An 18,201-nucleotide genomic window follows, 5' to 3' on the forward strand; every position below is an offset into this window, starting at 1 on the left:
TGTCCTGGAAACCTCCAGTGATGGGGACTCCACCAAGTCCTGGGGGAGGTTGTTCCAATGTTTGTTCTTATTATCAAGAATTTCTTTCTTATATCAGGGTGAAACCTCTCCAAGTGCAACTCCTACCCATTGCCCCTTGTCCTTTCCCTGTGGCTATTTGTGAAGAAAGAGCCTCTGTCTTCTTTGTAGAGCTCCTTTAAGTAATGGAAAACTGTTAAGGTAACCCCTGAGCCTTTCCTTCTCCAGGGTGAAAAGACCTAATTCCTTCAGTATGATCAGACCTAAAGCACAGCAAAACCTGGGAAAGCAATAATAAAAGTAAAGGATGACAGAAAGGAAACTCTAGGACTTGATGAGGAGAAAAAGTGATGCTCCAGGAAGACAAAAATAGTCTGTGGAACCAGATGTGGACTGTGTGGCCCTGTCACTTGAAGTTACTGAAAGGCTACCAAGATGAGGGAAGACCTGGAAGAAAGGGACTGATCTTCAGGGAGCTGGTTTGTGATACCTTGTATTCTGTCTGACTTAACTTCTCACAAGTTTTCTTGTTTTAAAAGACATTTTAAAAGATTTAAAAAAAAATAATCTATTTCAGCTGTTCCTCAAGTAAAACCAAGATTTTGATCTTAAAAAGTCTTTGTATCTTTCTGGCAGTAGCAGAATATCTGAGGAGATCCAGCCAGAGCAGGGGCCAGATATTGTGTCATCAAAAGGACAAAACAAGAAAGTATATGCTGTATCGCAATGTTATTAGTCTAAAGGCTAACTTAGAGGATACACAGGGAGCCAGGCACAATCCAAAGACCCTTACTTTTTCTAAAGAGGAAGATGCTGGTAGGCTGAAAGGTCATGAGAAGAGTAAAGTCTATGAGCACTTTGGGATGGATCTGCCAGAGTGGGAGCTACCCGGGCTGATAGCAGCATAAAAAAAGATTGAAATACTACAGATGTGTCAACAAACAGCCCTCTTTATTCTAAATGTTTCATACTTTTGAAGAATGAACAGAACGTGCTGTATTTAGAAAAAGCTCTATTAGTTGCTTCGATCAACTTTTTCCACAGGCTCCCAGAAGGAAGCCCTTGAAAGGAAACCTTAAACATATTGGTACTCAACAGTAACTCAGGTCTTGGTCTAAGTCATATTACTGATGCTGAAAGTTAAAGGTCATGCACCTGAGTGGGTGCACTCGGTGAGACTCTGCAAAGGAGGGGTCCTGAAGGGTTTGTTTTAGCCTGGTAACCATGACAATAGCTTTTTCAAATACTTTTTTTCTAATGAAGGGTCCAAAATGTCACATCTGTTTGGTATTTTTTTCAGTGTATGCTGTAGATATCAGTAGTATTTTCATTTCAGAAAAGGAGAAACTGAAGATGAGTCTGGTCCTGATTAGAAAGCTAGTCATTAGGGCTGCTTGTACATTGGGAAGGTGGCATGGGGCAAAGGGGAGAGAAAGACAGGGCTGTGTAGTAAGAGAGAGGACAGGCATAGCGAAACTCCTCACCTAGACAAAAATCACAAAAGACAGATCACAAGTAGTCATGCCAAACATAAATGGAGCTCGTGGATCTACAAGAATGTATAAACTTAGGGGAGGGAGGGCCTTGAATTATTACTTTAAATAGTAATCAGTAGTGTGTTCAGAACCTGAGAAAAAGCGGTCACCAAGGATTTGTTAGCATCTGTCAAAGACAGCGTCTGAAGGGTTTTAATTACAAAACAGAAAGCTTGATCTTCTTGAGCGATAATGGGAGAGAGTAGATGCAAGCTGCATGTGAAAATAAATCTGAAAAGCCAACAGTGAACCTAGGAGTAGTTGCAACCTTCTCCCTGACCTCAGAAGGAAAGACCAAAGAGAGCTCAAGGACCTCCCCAAACCCTTCAGGTTGTGCTGAGACCAAACATCTTGAGGACCACTGGGAGCCTCTGACAGCATTTCAGTGCCTGTCACACATCCTCCATGAGATGCTGTCTCAGCCATTTCGAGGCTTGTACCCTGCAGCAGGGCAGGATGAACAACAAGCCATTGAGGGGAAATGCAGTCATGCAGTGCCACACAGTATGTGACGGAAAGCCTTCTCCAGCCTTGTGTCAAAGGAGGCATCCTCAGAATAACATCTATGTATCACAAGGGGAAACAGCAACCTGTTTAAACAGCTGAAAAACAAAACAAAACAAAACAACAATGAACCAAGCAAACAAAAACAACAAAAAACTTATAACAACCTTTTCCACACCTATCTGCAAATATCATGGTGTATCAACCATCTCTAGCTGTGTTAAGCAAATTCTCTGACTGTGTTCATACATAAATATATATTTATATAAACAGCATATAATTCAGAAGGTTTACCTTCCTTTAAAACATTGTCAGATATAGAAGGGAATAATTATAATAACATAATTACATTTTATATATTTGTATTCAACTAAAGATACTAAGATTTTTGGCGGATGAAAAAATGCACAATAAAAAGAAAACCTCACTACTAATGGTGCAATGGAGTGGATGATGGGTGCTAAAGTGGGGTCTTGATGGGGCTGCAGTCAGTAGAAAACAAGCAACATTTCCACAATGTTTAAGTGAGGAGCGGATATTGTTCCACTCACTTGGTATAGTTTTCTCTGTCTGAACAGATGCTGTTGTCGTTTGGCAAAGTATCATTTCATAAGGTCAATTCTAAAACATTAGGGTTATTGCTCTTGATTTATATTCTTATTGTTTTATGCATAAATAAAACTATGGCCTCTTCCATCCAATTAATGTGCCTCCAGCTTAATTAATTTTGAAAATAGAAGAGGGTGCAGAGGAGAGCTGATATTAATGAGCTGTACTAACAACATTACAGACTGACTGAAACTAGTTATTAAAAATGAGAGCAGGGATTGTTACATGCTTTGGAACAATTGCAATAAGTAAATCCAATAAATCCAGACTAAACTCAGAATTTTATGATCTGTGCCTACCTGCATATAGCTGCTGTATCTCAGGAAAAATTCTGATCATATACTGGGTTATGTGATTTGGTTCCATGACTTAAAAAAATCATAAAACTAAAACTCCTGCCTATGAATGACTTCTCAATTTTGGAAGATAATATTATTAATTGCTAGGTGAGGCCTTGCAGTTAAATTTTTGCAGTTTGATGGATCTGCTTTTCTGAAAAAAGAAAAAGATAGGGAAAGAAAAGGAAAAGGAAAAGGAAAAGGAAAAGGAAAAGGAAAAGGAAAAGGAAAAGGAAAAGGAAAAGGAAAAGGAAAAGGAAAAGGAAAAGGAAAAGGAAAAGGAAAAGGAAAAGGAAAAGGAAAAAAGAAAAAAAGAAAAAGAAAAAAAGAAAAAGAAAAAGAAAAAGAAAAAGAAAAAGAAAAAGAAAAAGAAAAAGAAAAAGAAAAAGAAAAAGAAAAAGAAAAAGAAAAAGAAAAAGAAAAAGAAAAAGAAAAAGAAAAAGAAAAGAAAAAGAAAAAGAAAAAGAAAAAGAAAAAGAAAAAGAAAAAGAAAAAGAAAAAGAAAAAGAAAAAGAAAAAGAAAAAGAAAAAGAAAAAGAAAAAGAAAAAGAAAAAGAAAAAGAAAAAGAAAAAGAAAAAGAAAAAGAAAAAGAAAAAGAAAAAGAAAAAGAAAAAGAAAAAGAAAAAGAAAGAAAAAGAGAAGAAAAAGAGAAAGAAAAAAAAAAAGAAAAAGGGAAAGGGAAAGGGGATGGGAAAGGGGACAGGAAAGGGAAAGGGGACGGGAAAGGGAAAGGGAAAGGGAAAGGGAAAGGGAAAGGGAAAGGAAAATCACAGCATCTCAATTCACCTTGAGGAGAAGATACCCTGACAGCACCAAAATAAGGAAACTGGGGAATCTACTACTGTTACTACACATCTAAACAGGTGTCCAAATATATTGTGGTCATGTATTTATTTTGATTGTAGTGTTTAACATCTGTTTTGAGCTGCTGCTCTTCTACATTAATTTATTTCTTGCATTTCCTTGTGCACTGGAGAGGAAATGTACATCTTGTTGGGAAGGGTGAGGGTTAGTATGAGACAAAAGTGTGCTTATCATGACACAGAGGATGAAGGCATCAGTTAACATCTTCAGTTAACAGTGTGAAAATAAATTTACATGTAGATTTTAAAGCCTTGAAGTAGGGTATAAAGGGAATTTAAGCAGTTGAAACACAGAGTCAGAAAGCTCATGTGTGAAGTGCTTATCCACAGAGAGAAAAGGTAATATATTTATGCCATAACAAATATGAGATAATAAAAATAAGTAATCAACATATAGTTTTCTGTCTGCAAAAAGAATAAGGTAAATACAGATTTGCACAGAAAAGCCAAAGAAAATCTGTACTGACTCAGGCATAATATATGCAAAAGAGAAGAGCAACTTTATTTAGCAAATGAAATTACTCCCACAACAACCAAAATTCCATATGTGCAGTGGTCAAAATAAAGTTTGATGCTAGCAGTTATTCATTGTGTTATGTAAGACACAGATATTTCCTCTTCTAAGCAGATATTTCCTCTTCTAAGTAGATATTCAGATTCAGATATTTCCTCTTCTCATACTCATTTGATGGCTGATGGCTTTGCCATCAAAAAAAAAAAAAAAAAAAGGAAATTAATTACATGTTACATGATCCATTGCCACACTAGGAATCCTCACCATGACCTTTCTCTTTTGGTCTTGGTCATTTGGTCAATAGCTACCAATAGCTCTAGTAGCAGTTAATCTCCTTTCAGTACTGAACAAGTTGCTTTGCCCTGGGCCTGAAAGAGGAGAAAAAAAAAATGTTATTGTTTTTTACTTGTACAATATACCTCTTATGTCCACTCTGACATCCAGGGCTAAAAATTATCACATAGCTACAATTTTACCTTCTGTAGAAAGATACCATTGCAGAGATGTATTTTCTAAATCTCAGCAGATGGGAAACTCAACTTTCTAAGTGCTAAATCAAGCTTGCAGACCACTATGAGGGCAGGTTTTGTAGATAATATATTTTTGCTTTACTTAATTTTGTGTATGATGTGACATATGATCCATGGACTAATGCAATCAGATCAATTAAAACAGGTGGTATCACAGTGGAAAATAAAAAATATTGTTAATATAAAAAAGTATTTTAGAACTCAGCTCACTGGCACCGCTGTAATGGAAATCTCTAGTAAAATAGAAGGAGTAAACAGTCAAAAATATACAGGAAATAATGTTTATACATATTACTTAATCATTTGTATAATAACATTAACACTAATATCTTGAAATGGAGATTGCTGCACCAAACTGTGTTTTCCAGAACTTGAAGCCAATAGCGACAGTCTAAGATTTATGTTCAAACAATGTAAATCCACATACTATTTGGTTCATTTTACTGTAGCTCCAATTTCTGTGTATAAATGAATGCAGTGTATTCTGGGAAAAAAAAAATAATAAAAAAAATCAAATAAACATTATATAATCTCCTGCAACATAAGGAATCAATATGACCTTTATTTTACAGTCCCAGTCATCTAGCTTGATGATCTTTGGAATTCTAATGTTTGGCAGAGATGATGATACAGTCTTGATGGTGAAGTTGTAAATATCTGTATGTAAGAAAGAATGTGTCCACATCAATATTGCTATATACAATATTGTGCACATTTATTCATAGTATCACCTGCAGCTAGCATTTTATATTTTAAATTCATTTTGGTTTCAAACATCCCTAGTACTTACAACAGGTTCTGAAGTTAAACTCTATTGAAATTTAGTCTGTCATTAAATGACCAAGTTCTGTATTTTCTAATACAATTTTGTGTGACAGAACCTGTAGAAAGTTTATATGAGTGTTTTGTATGGTGACTGTAAAATTGATATATCATTCACAGCACCAGCAATGCAATCTTCTTTGAATGTGGAATAAGAATGTTTCTGTCAAAATAGGTATTATTTTTTTCTGTACCTCAAGACATATTTTTGCCAAGGCTTACAAAAATTGAAAAGATAGGTATGTTGTCTGACTTCATTTTAAAGGTCATAAAATATATTTATCACCCTTAACATCTTTTATGTCTCTGTAATTAAATTATATTGTTCATGTCTTTTTCAGGCGCTCCTTGTATGAAATGCAAAGAGATATAATGAATACTGTTTATAAGAGCGGAATTACAAGATTATTGGAATGGATATTGTTTGAACTCTACAGCTTGAAGGCTAGTAAATAAAATTTTCCATCAACAATATTTATAATTATTACAGCTTTGTTACTTTAGGAAAGAGTGAACTGCTGAAATACATCTTATTTTTGACTCAGCATTTTTGTCAAATATATTGACTTCAGTAAGTAAGGGCATAACATTTATTTATCCTCAACTGAATACACTGAGCACAGCTGATAGATGCAGTTGTCAAAATCTGTTATGGCCCTGTCACCCTCTTCTGTGGGCAGCCCAGGGACAGAAACTTTTTACAAAGGGCATGTGCTCCTCCAGAGACTGGGTGGCCAGTTCTAGTTCCAGTCCCTTCCGCTACCTCTCTACCAAGTCACTACCAAGTCACAGGAAGAGAGAAACAGTAAATATTCTGTTGCAGTTGTGATCAAAGATCCTTCAAGATGGTTTATGTTAGTGGGAAAGTTCTAGAATATCATATAGAAAAATATTCCTAGCTCCCCATACCAATTGACTTGATCAATTGATCAAGTTCTCATCAAGAAATATTAACAAAATCCTCCCACTTTCCGCATAATGGTTCCCCTTGCAACATGAACAAAGAAAAAGAATATGCTACATCTGAAGTATAAGTTAGTCAGTAATTTTCCATGCAACTATGAATATGACTTCTCCAGATTAAATATACTACATTTCTGTTTTTTACAAACAGTATTTTTTTTTTCAAAAAGACAATGCACTTGTCCATCATTACCCACTGTTGATAAACACATTGAATTTTATTTCAAATTCCATTAGTTTAAATATCTTTAACTTATTATCATGTTTATCAGTTCTATCAGAATTTTAAGGTGGACTTTTATTTTTGCCCTTTCACATTCAGCATGGAGTGCACTAAATTTTGGCATTTCCTTCCAACTGACTATAAGTGATTCATTTACCTTTAGCCATCAGAATTTCTCTGTCCTTTCTAACAGCATAGACTTTATCAAAAGCTGAGATAAAATATTTATTTAGCTTTTGAGCAAAAATCAGTTTGCCTTTAAACTTTAACCTTTCTAACTTCATAGTGAACACATTTCTTCTTTTCCTATTCTCTTTTTGTTTAAAAAGTTGATTTATTTTATTTTTTTCATTTTTATTATGGTGTTGTTATTATAACACAGTTCCTTCTTAAGCTCTGAATTTGCTTTCTTTGACAATCCACCTTTTTGACTTTGGAGCTTTTCTGCTATCCCTAGTGCACTTTTCAATAAACCAGGCCTGGAGGCTTTTTTTATATCTATTTTTTTCTCCTTCATTTGAAACATAGTTTCCAGAAAATCTCTGAGCCTTTAAAGCTTTCATGCTGAGGTCTCTAAACTCTCCAGCCTAGATGAAGTCATCCTAATTCCTTTAATTTCTCAATTTTTCCCCATTTGAAGCCAATATTATTTGCTAACGAATCATATTTTTATTATCTTTTTTTTTCTTTTTTTTTTCTTTTTTTTTTTTTCTTTTTTTTCCCTGGGTGGGTAGCACTGATAAATAGGCAGTGGAACACCTGGCTGGCCACCGTTCCCTGGGGCACTCTGCACATAGCTGACCTAATTGCAGGTGCTGGGATTGCTGTTAGACTCAGCAATTGCTAGCAGTTTCCAGAGAGTAGTATCTAAGGAATTTTGTCAAATCCAAATTGCGATAAAGTCAATTCAAACATTGTCATCAGCAGAAATTATTTATGTTCCCTTTACTGGCCTTACATGAATGCTCTGCCAGCAAATTGACTAATCTGCCAACAGAAATGCTCACATGTGGGAGGAAAGAAAGAGTAGGAGCTGCCTGTCAGCTCATGTCGTGTGAGAGCAAAAAGCCTGCAAGGCTATAGTCACAGAGAAGACAGGTGGCCTTCCAGACATTTCTATCTTGGTCATGGTCCTCCAAAGCACATTAAAAATACTGAACTAAAGTCTCATGTGAGGACTGCTATGCATTTCTGAAAATCAGTTCCACAGTAAATGCAAGAAATCAATGTATTTTCTTCAGAAATGTGATTTTCTAAATTCAGCCATAGATTTTATAAGCTAGAGGGGTTCATTAAGAACATTCATCCTCTGCTCTGGGTTAGCGAAATCAACAGAATTTCATAGAGTCATTTGTTATCTCAAAAACATCACCCAAAAGAGCTAACACACAATGCAGAAAAATATCAAATTGTCTTGTCTTAAATAGTCCATGGAGTCGAGAATATACACCCTCTTTAGAGAAAATATTTCAGATTAATTATTCTTACTCTTTTGTGTCTTATTTCTAGTCTTGATTTCTATAGCATCAGCTTGATTCTTGCTATATCTACCAGTAAGGGAGCAAAAAAACTGATCAGGAACAGATATTCTGACCAAATATCCCTCTGCCTTGGAAAGGATAAATTTGAAATTTTAACTTAGAGAAAATAAAAAAAACTCTATTAAATAGATTTAGGATTAACAAATAACTCTGAAGTGCAAATTCTATGCAGTGTGTGGAAAAAAAATAATAAAAAATGCCTAAACCCATATGTGAAAATAAGAGAAAAATAAGAGAAGTAATGCATGGAGATTCAGATGCAGAATATTCCTACAAGAATCGCAGGACTCAGAAGAGAATTTTTTGCATTAAATTGATACCAAACATTCCTTCTGATTACAGTTAATCCTAAATGGTGTAAGCACATGATGGTGTGCACTCGTAGACACATTTTGCTGCTAGACAATTCAAGGCAATAGTGAGACTGCAATGTAATGAATAGTGTTTTGCTAACAGGTTGGTGAATCTATCTATTAGAGAGCTGACAGTATCCTAAGGAAAGAAGGATTGAGAGGCCACTATTGGGACATCAGAGATTAATTGTTCTTCCCTTACTTATTTTAGGATTTCACCTTTTCTTGTAGCTGTTTCTGTAGCTGCTCCTCTTGTGACTCACATATTTGTGTTCAGAATCCAGATACAGAGAAGTGAATTGGGATTCCTCTATGTATTGATGTGGTTGCATGTACGTTTATTTGTTCTGGAAGCTGTGAGACTGAAATAGAGACTTTTCATTTTAGGACACCAGGTTATCTAGCGAAAATATTTAAAAATATGAAAATATTTTTATTTTATTTTAATTTTTATTTTAATATTGAAAAATGAAAAGTGGTGAAATTTGAATTCCTAAAAGCCAGGCTGTGAAGTGGGGCCATTTCTGTGTAGAAGTGTTGAAATATTTATGTTGGGGTTTATGAGTCCAAATTAATCCAGTGTGAGAGGAAATCCTTAGGTCTCTGAAGTAAATAGTTTGAAGATAGATACCAGTAGGACTAGAAATTTTAAAGTAAATTTTAAAAAGCTTTTAGGTGCCTGTAAGCTGCTGAGAGAACTGAGACAAAGAAATCCTGATGGAACACCCGTACTGCAGAGAAAAATGCACCACATTTTATCCGTCATTATTTGAATTCAAATTGGTAAAGCCAGTCTCAAGATGAATGTTTGTAGTGGTAAAAGAGTGTGGGAGCTTCAAGTGCTTGAGTTTAGTACAATAGAGGAGTAAAGAAACATAGCAATACAAAAATTAGTCATCTGACAGCAGTATTTTTATCCCACTATCAGGCTATTCAGGCACTCTTCTGAGAAGAACAAGTTTATCCTGAGAAATAGAAGATAAAGCTATGAATCAGCTGGTAATTTTTTTAGCCAATGAAAATATTGACTGAGCCATCACTCTTAGATTTTTTACTCAAAATATACTTGCATTCCAAATCAACTGTTATTAAGTAAAGAGCTTATTGAACTCATAGCTAAACAAACAAATCTGCTCAGCATACATATCTTCAGAATTTATAGACTTGCAGTAGGATGAGTGAAATACCACTATTTGTTTCAGTATCATTTTTTTTTGCTATAAAGTTAGTTTTTTAATTCATAGCTATCCATTTTCTTTAGTCTCAAATATAATATTTTTCTATCAGTTGTACGAGCTTATACAAAGTTGTTCACAGCATTTCACTAAGTAAAACTCAGAATATTGAAGCCTGTAACAAACAATACCAATTCTTTATTAAAAGATAAAAGACCATTACAATGGAAACAACTGTTGTTGTCCAAATTAGTGTGCTATATCTGCCATGATTTAGTTGTTGGTTTTGTTTGTTTTTTACCTTTTCAATACCAGTGTGATGTTATGGAAGTGAGTACTGAATTCCAGCACTGCCTCACTGATATGCTGAATGAAAAAAATTAGTGCTAGTCTTCCCTTCACAAATTGTAAATCTACTACCACATGTGGTATTTGGAAAGTTGGTTGCTGGCTCAAGTGCCTTATCATAAAACAGTTTTTAATTCAGTATACTGACACTTTAATTTGTCTGTTCTTTACTGCTCAGAATTAAGAAAGGGGAATCATTCCAAGCTATTTCTCCAATATCATTTGGAAGCAACATGCCTTTTGACCTCTGAATTAAACTGCAAAACTCTCCCCATACACAGCATTTTGCAGTGCTGAGTTACTCCTGACATTAAATCTCCAGCTGGTTTAGTTTGCCACTGAGAAAATGCAGCTACTTGTTCAGCAAAAAGGAGATTACCATGAAATAAATTCAGTTGTTGTTGTTGTTGTTGTTGTTGTTGTTGTTGTTCTTGTTTTGTTTTGTTTTTCAAGGAAATTAAAGGTTTATGGAACACCTTGATTCAATATAGAGCTGCATTTCTATTCTAGAATCTGCTAACCAGCTCAGCACAAAGCATTTTTGTTCATTTTTATATATATACATAACAGGGAATATCAAGGTCAACATTTCTTTCAGGAATGAAATGATGTGAAATTGCTCAGTTTATTTACTTCTCAAAGATGTGTTGAACATAAGCTATTATGCCTACTGTATGTGCAACCGTCAAACATCTGACCAAAGACCTTTCAAAACACCTTCATTTCTACTATCTCAGTCCTATGAAAAGACCTTTGTAATCAAGAATTAGCACTTAAGTAGAAGATCGCTCTAGGATGCTCCCTGGAATTTGGGCTTAACACAAATGTGTCCTTTTTAACAAAAGCAAGATTAAGATAATGTGCTCAAGGACAGATAGATCATGACAAAAAGTATTTCACAGTCATGATGGAATGAAAATAATTTATGGAAAAGAAACAAGAGTGGGAAAAAATGGATCAGGGAAAACAAAAATGGCATCTCATAGGCACCCTCCAACTCTAAAGAAGGTAATTTATCCTTATAGAAAAATCCTATGAAATCTTAACAGTAATGTCACAACAATGGCTTGGTCTTGGTCATGCTAGAGTCAATACCAAAGATGCAGATATTTTTCAATGAGTTAGGAATAAATTTGTATGTCTATAGTTATTTCTGTGAGTAACTTCTAGATAGAGTAATAACAGTGAATTCAGTGTTTTCTTTCTAGAATTTTAAAACAGATCTGCAGTTTGGTCTATCATTGTATCTCTTGTATTTCCAGTCCATTCATTCCATTCTCTGCCTTATCATCATTCAGGAACTAAATGATGTCAGATTGCTTGGAGCTCATTTAACCTCTCAAGGCCATGTAAAACAATCAATCATACCTACTTTGATGTCTAAACATTGATTCTATAACAAAAGGGATGATAGGGAACACCATATGCCCCACAGTTTATGCATGTAAATGAAGAAAAAGGGTATTTGGTAGGTCACATTTATACGTGAAGCTGTAATCACATAAATGAGTTCCTGCAGAGGAGACGAGGTGGATTTCCAGTGCAGTGCCTGTTTTGTTGTCACCACACATATGCTTGTTGATAATCTGCATCAAATAGGACTGCTTTCAGTGAAAGCAGAGAATTGTAATGGAGGTGGTGATACTGATTTTAAAAAGTGCCTCCCTCCATCCTATTTTCTAGTCTGCTGTGTACAAACTCTTTTGTTTGTATCCTCCAACTCAGTACAATTTATGTATGGTCCCAGGAGATTGCCCATCACAGACCCATATGCATATTTTGGTTGCCCGTTTAGTTTTGAGCTAAAATAAAAATATAAAAATATAAAAATAAAAAATCCATGCATTTATGCATGTGTAAACAGCAATAGTCACTGTTAATGAAACTGCACATAAAGAAAGAAAGGGATTTTTTAACTACAGTGTAGAGCTGAGTCAAACATGAACAAATTTACTATGTTCAAAAGTTTGATGAAGACTCAACATCTATTGCAAAAGCCTGGCAGAGGTAAGTGTAAGAATCTAGGTGATCTCAGAGACACTAGAATGTAACCTTATTTTGGGCTTGTGAAAGTGATGATAGGTATAGTTGATTCTGCACTAATGCAATTACAAAACTGTTGTTTTGTTTAAAAAATGAATACATTGTTTTTCCATGTTAGCGGGGACTCAGGCATCTAAACTACATCTGGTCCTGAGCTGGTAAAGTCTATCTACTGCTGTGCTGTGTCACATAGATTTATTGGCTGTGATTTGCATTGGATCAGGTATAACCTCACTCTTCTCTATTTCCTGGGGCAGATTTATGGATTAGGAAGGCTTCAGGATGCACTAGGCAGTTTAAAATTCTTGTGTTCATTCTTAGCATAGGCCTTGCCTTTAATGGCAATAGATCTGCATCCACCTTTATTTTCCTCCACCTTTTCTGACACGACTGATGTACAGAATTAATATATACATCTAGGAACATATCTGCAGCCACAGGATGTTTAAGGTGTTTCTTTTTACTCGACTGAAGCACACAGTTATTTCAAAAGCTTCATGTTATGAGTGCTCAGGGATGCAGTCATAGGGTGGTGTGGACATGGACTGCTGGCTCGGGACTGCAGGAGGCATTATAGAATGATTAAGGACCACAAAGGAGGAGGAAAGGTTGCATTTGTTCTCCCTTGTATAATCTGTAAAACAGGATGTTCTGTACAGCTTCTGTCAACGAATAGTGTACTTTCAAGAGAAAAAAAAAGTCCAAATTATATATGTGGTCCCAATTAATATCAGAATCTTGTAAGTTGAGAAAAAAAAAGTGTTAATTATATACGTGGTTCAAAATAATGTCACAGTGTGACATTGGGTCAATGTCTCTGTGTTGGGGTCTTATCTCTAGGTATGACACATTCAGTCTGGGATTCCTCTCATGTATAAACTGCAAATATTTTAATGGGTAAACATCAGTCATTCTAAAGAGCAGACTTCAAGCAGGTGGTATTTAAGATCTTAATTGTCCTCTGAGTACATAGACAGTTATTTTCTATCACCACCTAAACGTTCTTTCATGAAAAAGAGAGAAATAAGATCAAGGGATGGATATGAACACCTTTAACTCTGAGGCTCTGATCAAAATCTTTACATAAAAAATGAAATATTGCAAAAGATGCATGTTGTCTCATCAATTGCACTCATTCAAGATACTTATGACCATGCCTTACAGAATGCATTGTTCTATAACAAATCTTCTAAGGTAAAAATCTATCTATAACTTGTCAGTATTCAGATAAAGCCAATAGAGATATTACCTCCTTCTTACTGGTAAGAAGATGCACTTGACAAAAGCCCTTTCTTCATTAGACTGTGATGGGTTGACTCTGGCTAGTGGATAAACACCACAGACCTCCTTGCTCATTCTCCTCATCCTCCCACCCTACTCCTCTTCCCCAGGACAGTGAGAGCAAGAAAACTCATGGGTTGAGATAAAGACAGTTTAATAAGTGAATGAAAGAGTAAGGAAAAACAGAAAAAAAGACAACACCAAAACAATGATGCAAAGGCAATCACTCACTATCACTACCTGCCTACAAGCAGACCAATACCCATCAGTCTCTAGGGAATGGTTACCTCCCTCAAACAAACAAACAAAAACATTTCCTAGTTTTTATTGTTGAGCATAGAATTATATATTCCTTTGGTCAGTCTGGGTCAATTGCCCCTGACAGCTTCTTGCCCAGTCCCCAGCCTACTCTTGACAAACAGAGAAAGCCTTGAGACTGTGCAAGCACCCCTCAGCAACAGTGCAAACGTTGTGTAATCAACACTGTTTTAGTAACAAATCCAAAACATAGCATCATACCAGCTGCTACAAGGCAAATTAACTCCTTCCCAGACAGAACCAGTAGGCACTCTTACTCTTTCCCTTTTAAAATTAGTCCTTGTATTTAATTTCAGCATATCCATTTTGTCATTTAGTCAACTTAACAAGGAAATATGAGCATCCTAACAGGTTCCAGGGCCATTGTCACCTTCTGTAGGAGTTCCATTTATATCTAGACAAGAGAGTGGTATAGAGCACTGCATCAGGATGTGCATCTCTTGATTAAGACAGAATATTTTATCCTTCAGTCTTGGAAATGAATCATAGAATGAAATGCTGCTGGAGCTTACTATAAATTAAATGGACATTGCTAAAACTAGCATGCCTCATAGAGTGTAGAAAAGACAGTTGGCTTTTGGAATCTGGGAAGCCAAAAGAAACAGCAAATATCACTTGGTAAGTCAAGTTTAGTTACATATTGGCCATCACCCAAGCCCGGTAGCATTTCATTAATCTGAGGCATTGGATGTACTTCTGAACCAGATATTACATTTAGCTTCCAGAAATCAATACAAAAATCAGATATGCTGGTAAGGTTCCGGAACTAATGTAATTAGGCTGTAGCATTCTGTGTGTAATGCTGTAATGACTAACTGTAGCATGTTCCATAATTTGCCTATTACTATATCCCATAACTATTTAAGATCTGAGTCATTTGTAAAACTCTTCCAGGTTCAGGAGTTTCTGCTACAGAATAATCACATCCAAAAGCTTTTAATTAGCTATCTACCTTCTCCTTGCTGCCCAAGAGCTGAGTATTCCCAAATGGTATTTCTGGTCCTTTCATCAGACTTCTGAGATTCCAGCTGCTTCTGAAACAAGCTGCTTGCCATGTGTCTTCAATGTCTCCCACTGTTTCAGATGAGTAACATGATAAATCTGAGCCCTTTGCCTTTTTCTCACTAGAAAATTTCTTTGCTAATTCTCCCTACATGCCCATAATTTCAAAAGCCTTTGGACCAGTAATTAATTTTCTCCAAGAAAAAGCATCTGATTACTCATTTCTGTATCAATAACAGATAATAATAATTGCTCTGAGTACTGCTGCTGTCTGTAGATTTGTTTTCAGTGAAAGGATTGAAAATGTTTTGATTTTTTTTTTCTGTCATAGTACATTCAATACAACATTCTGATTTGCAGTGCCTTATTTCCCCTAGGATTCCTGAAGGTGGGTCAGTAGTCCCTGCAGGTTGCTTTCTAGACAGTAACAAAAAGGATGAAAAACTCTACAAAATCTTCAAAATTTTGAAGATCTTATTGATTCTGGGGTTCAACAACCATAAATTTTTGAAATGTTTCATTTAGTGTACATTTGCACCATGCAGACATAGTGTCATAGGTGAAAAAAATAGCTTAAACTGTGAACACTAATTGGGTGTATACAGAGGGTGAGTAACCAGAACTGGAACACAAACACACAGATGCTACAGGAATCTGGTGATAGGGCAGCATGGTAGAAGTTATAAGGGTGTGAGAACAGCTTTTGCAGTGGTGTTCCAAGTACTTGTGACAGCAGTTACCCCATGGCTGGAACTCAGCTAATGTAATACACACATCCTCAGGGCTGTCTGGTCACACCCAGGGACTGTACCATTTCAGTCCGGGTCACCACTGAAGGACTGGTAGTCATTCTGGTAGGCTCCAGGTGAGCATAACCAAGAGTCCAAACCTTTCTACTAAATCCATTTAGAGATGTAGGTTCTGGGAATAGGATGCATCAGAATCAGCTTTTGTAAATCTAAGTCTGTGGCCCAGCCTGTAGGCATCTGATTTTCTGGGAATATATGGTCTGTTTCTTGTCTGATGAAACACCACAATAGTTACCTCTGTAATCTTAGCAGGCAACATATCAGAAAACAGATTATTGCACACTTGAATTAAGGTACTCTTTTTCTATAGCTGAAATGTCTTTTTCGAGTGAAGAGGGGAAACGTTTAGCTATAAATACGTAATCATTCATGCTTTGAATTCCACGTATATCCATGGGGACAAGCTTTAAATAGCAAAATGCTAGCTTACTTGCTATGTATTACATACTATAATACACTCCACAACTGTTGTATGGTTGCTGTCAGCAGCTAATGTTGTGTAAAGCTGGACATTGTAGTAGTTCATGGAATTTGGACACTGAATAGTCTGACTTGCCATCAATTTAACTGGTAAAACACTTGTGTAACAATTACATCTTCTCCCAAGAAACTGGTAAAACACTTGTGTAACAATTACATCTTCTCCCAAGACTTTGAGAGTTTTCAGATTTCCACTGGGTTGCTTCAATGGAAAAAATAAACAGTTATTACTCTCTACACCTGATAACACTAAAGAGACAAAACAGCCACAGGGCTGAGATAAATCTACGGATGGTTTTCCAACTCATACATCTTCAATAGAAGTGTTAACTAAATTCTATTAATAGTGTCAAATTCTGCCTTCAGTTACAGCTGTGAAACGTAATGGAGAGAAAAGTTTGTGCAAAGAGAGACTCTGGCCTTGTAGACCCTTTTTTTGCCAGTAAATATATGACAGACTGAAAGAATATATCATGTCCAAGATCTCAGGCAGAGCACTGAAGAGCTGCAGATGGGAGAATTTTCATTCTTTTACCTAGAACCTGAAAAAATATGATATAGAGTAACTGATCATAAAAAGTCATATCATGCAGCTGTTGCAATGACAGAAGCAAGACTGTTCTCCAACTCAGGAAATAAAAATAGCTCTATTGTCTCACTGTCATTGTATTCAAGCTCAAGTTAAATTATATAACTTCAGGAAAAATAGTTATGCTATATATGCATCATGAACCCAGTTCACATCTCAAAATTTGCATTTGTTGAACTACTAGATCATCACTTCAGGATTGGCTTGCCTTTTTTTTTTTTTTTTTTTTTTTTTTATGAGAGAGGAATTAAGCTTGCTGCTTCTAAGAAATGATGGCAAATGGCAGCCTGAATGTATTTTGTAGCCCCACTGAAGTACATCTGAAGAGTCTATTTCAGAAACACACAGTGCAAAGAAGAAAAAATCACTGCGCTGCCATCAAATAAGAAACTATACTGTAAATCTAAGATAGAATTTTCACAATCAAGGCGAGATTTCTTGAAGATGTTGGAAAACTGGAAAAGAAGGGATACTTATCTGCTAAATCAGGCATTTTTTCCTAACATGTAAAAATGGCTTCCACAGAATAGGGCTTATTTATTTATTTATTTATTTCCTATATAATATTGCTGGAATATTTCACTTCATTTACCTAGAGAAAATATTTGTGAAGATATTAACATTTTTGTATCAAAATCCCATGGCAGTACTGCAGGAAAGTTTTGAAGTAGTTGTATTTTTTCTAGAGCCCTGCGATATAGATTCCAATGATTTTATAATGCTTTTAGCATGCACTTAAAAGAAAAAAAAAACAAGTTCCATCAACTCTTATTGACAGTTGTAAAGAACTCATTGCAAAAACCCTTGTAAAACTAAACCCCCAGTGTATAAAATGCAATAAAAAGGATTTCCATGTGTTATTATTTTCAGAAGAATATGTTTTTTGAAGTTGTAAGTTTGGGAGCACTCAGTAAATAGAATTCCTCTACTTCCTAGAAATCAGTTTTATTTTATAGAAACATTTGCACTTATTGATACAAATGCCATGAAAAAACAGCCAATTACAGACAATAATAGAATCAAAGAAGTAAGACTTGTGGAACACACACACACAAAATCTAACATTGGAAATTGAAAGCTGAACTGTAAGCACTAAGACGCTACACAAGAGCAACTCAGGAGGGAAAAATATTCAAGTAGTGAGCATTTGCAAATGAATAATCCAATAGAGTTACTCACATTCACCACAACGAGGCAAAGTGAACGGAGGGGAGTGTGTTTGTGTGGTACCCCCCCCTAAGAAGCCTTCTGCCAGGGCTCTGAGTGCACCAACAGGCACTACCACCTGGGGACCTCCCCAGTGGACTGAGGTACCTGCATTCAAGGTCATTTCTGTTATGGC

At 35.8% G+C, this 18,201-nt stretch overlaps 1 long non-coding RNA gene across 1 annotated transcript; it reads right to left on the bottom strand.

The window, feature by feature from the left end:
* Positions 1 to 269: 269 nt before the first annotated feature.
* On the bottom strand, positions 270 to 18,083 carry LOC310898645. Its single transcript, XR_014583511.1, has 3 exons — positions 18,039 to 18,083; positions 4,610 to 4,750; positions 270 to 2,155 (listed from the first exon to the last, which is right to left on the bottom strand). It is a non-coding gene; the product is annotated as an uncharacterized lncRNA (long non-coding RNA).
* Between the last annotated feature and the right edge of the window lie 118 nt (positions 18,084 to 18,201).

The sequence above is a fragment of the Anser anser genome, assembly GCF_964211835.1.
Source record: "Anser anser genome assembly, chromosome: 4".
In the NCBI taxonomy this organism is placed as follows: domain Eukaryota; kingdom Metazoa; phylum Chordata; class Aves; order Anseriformes; family Anatidae; genus Anser; species Anser anser.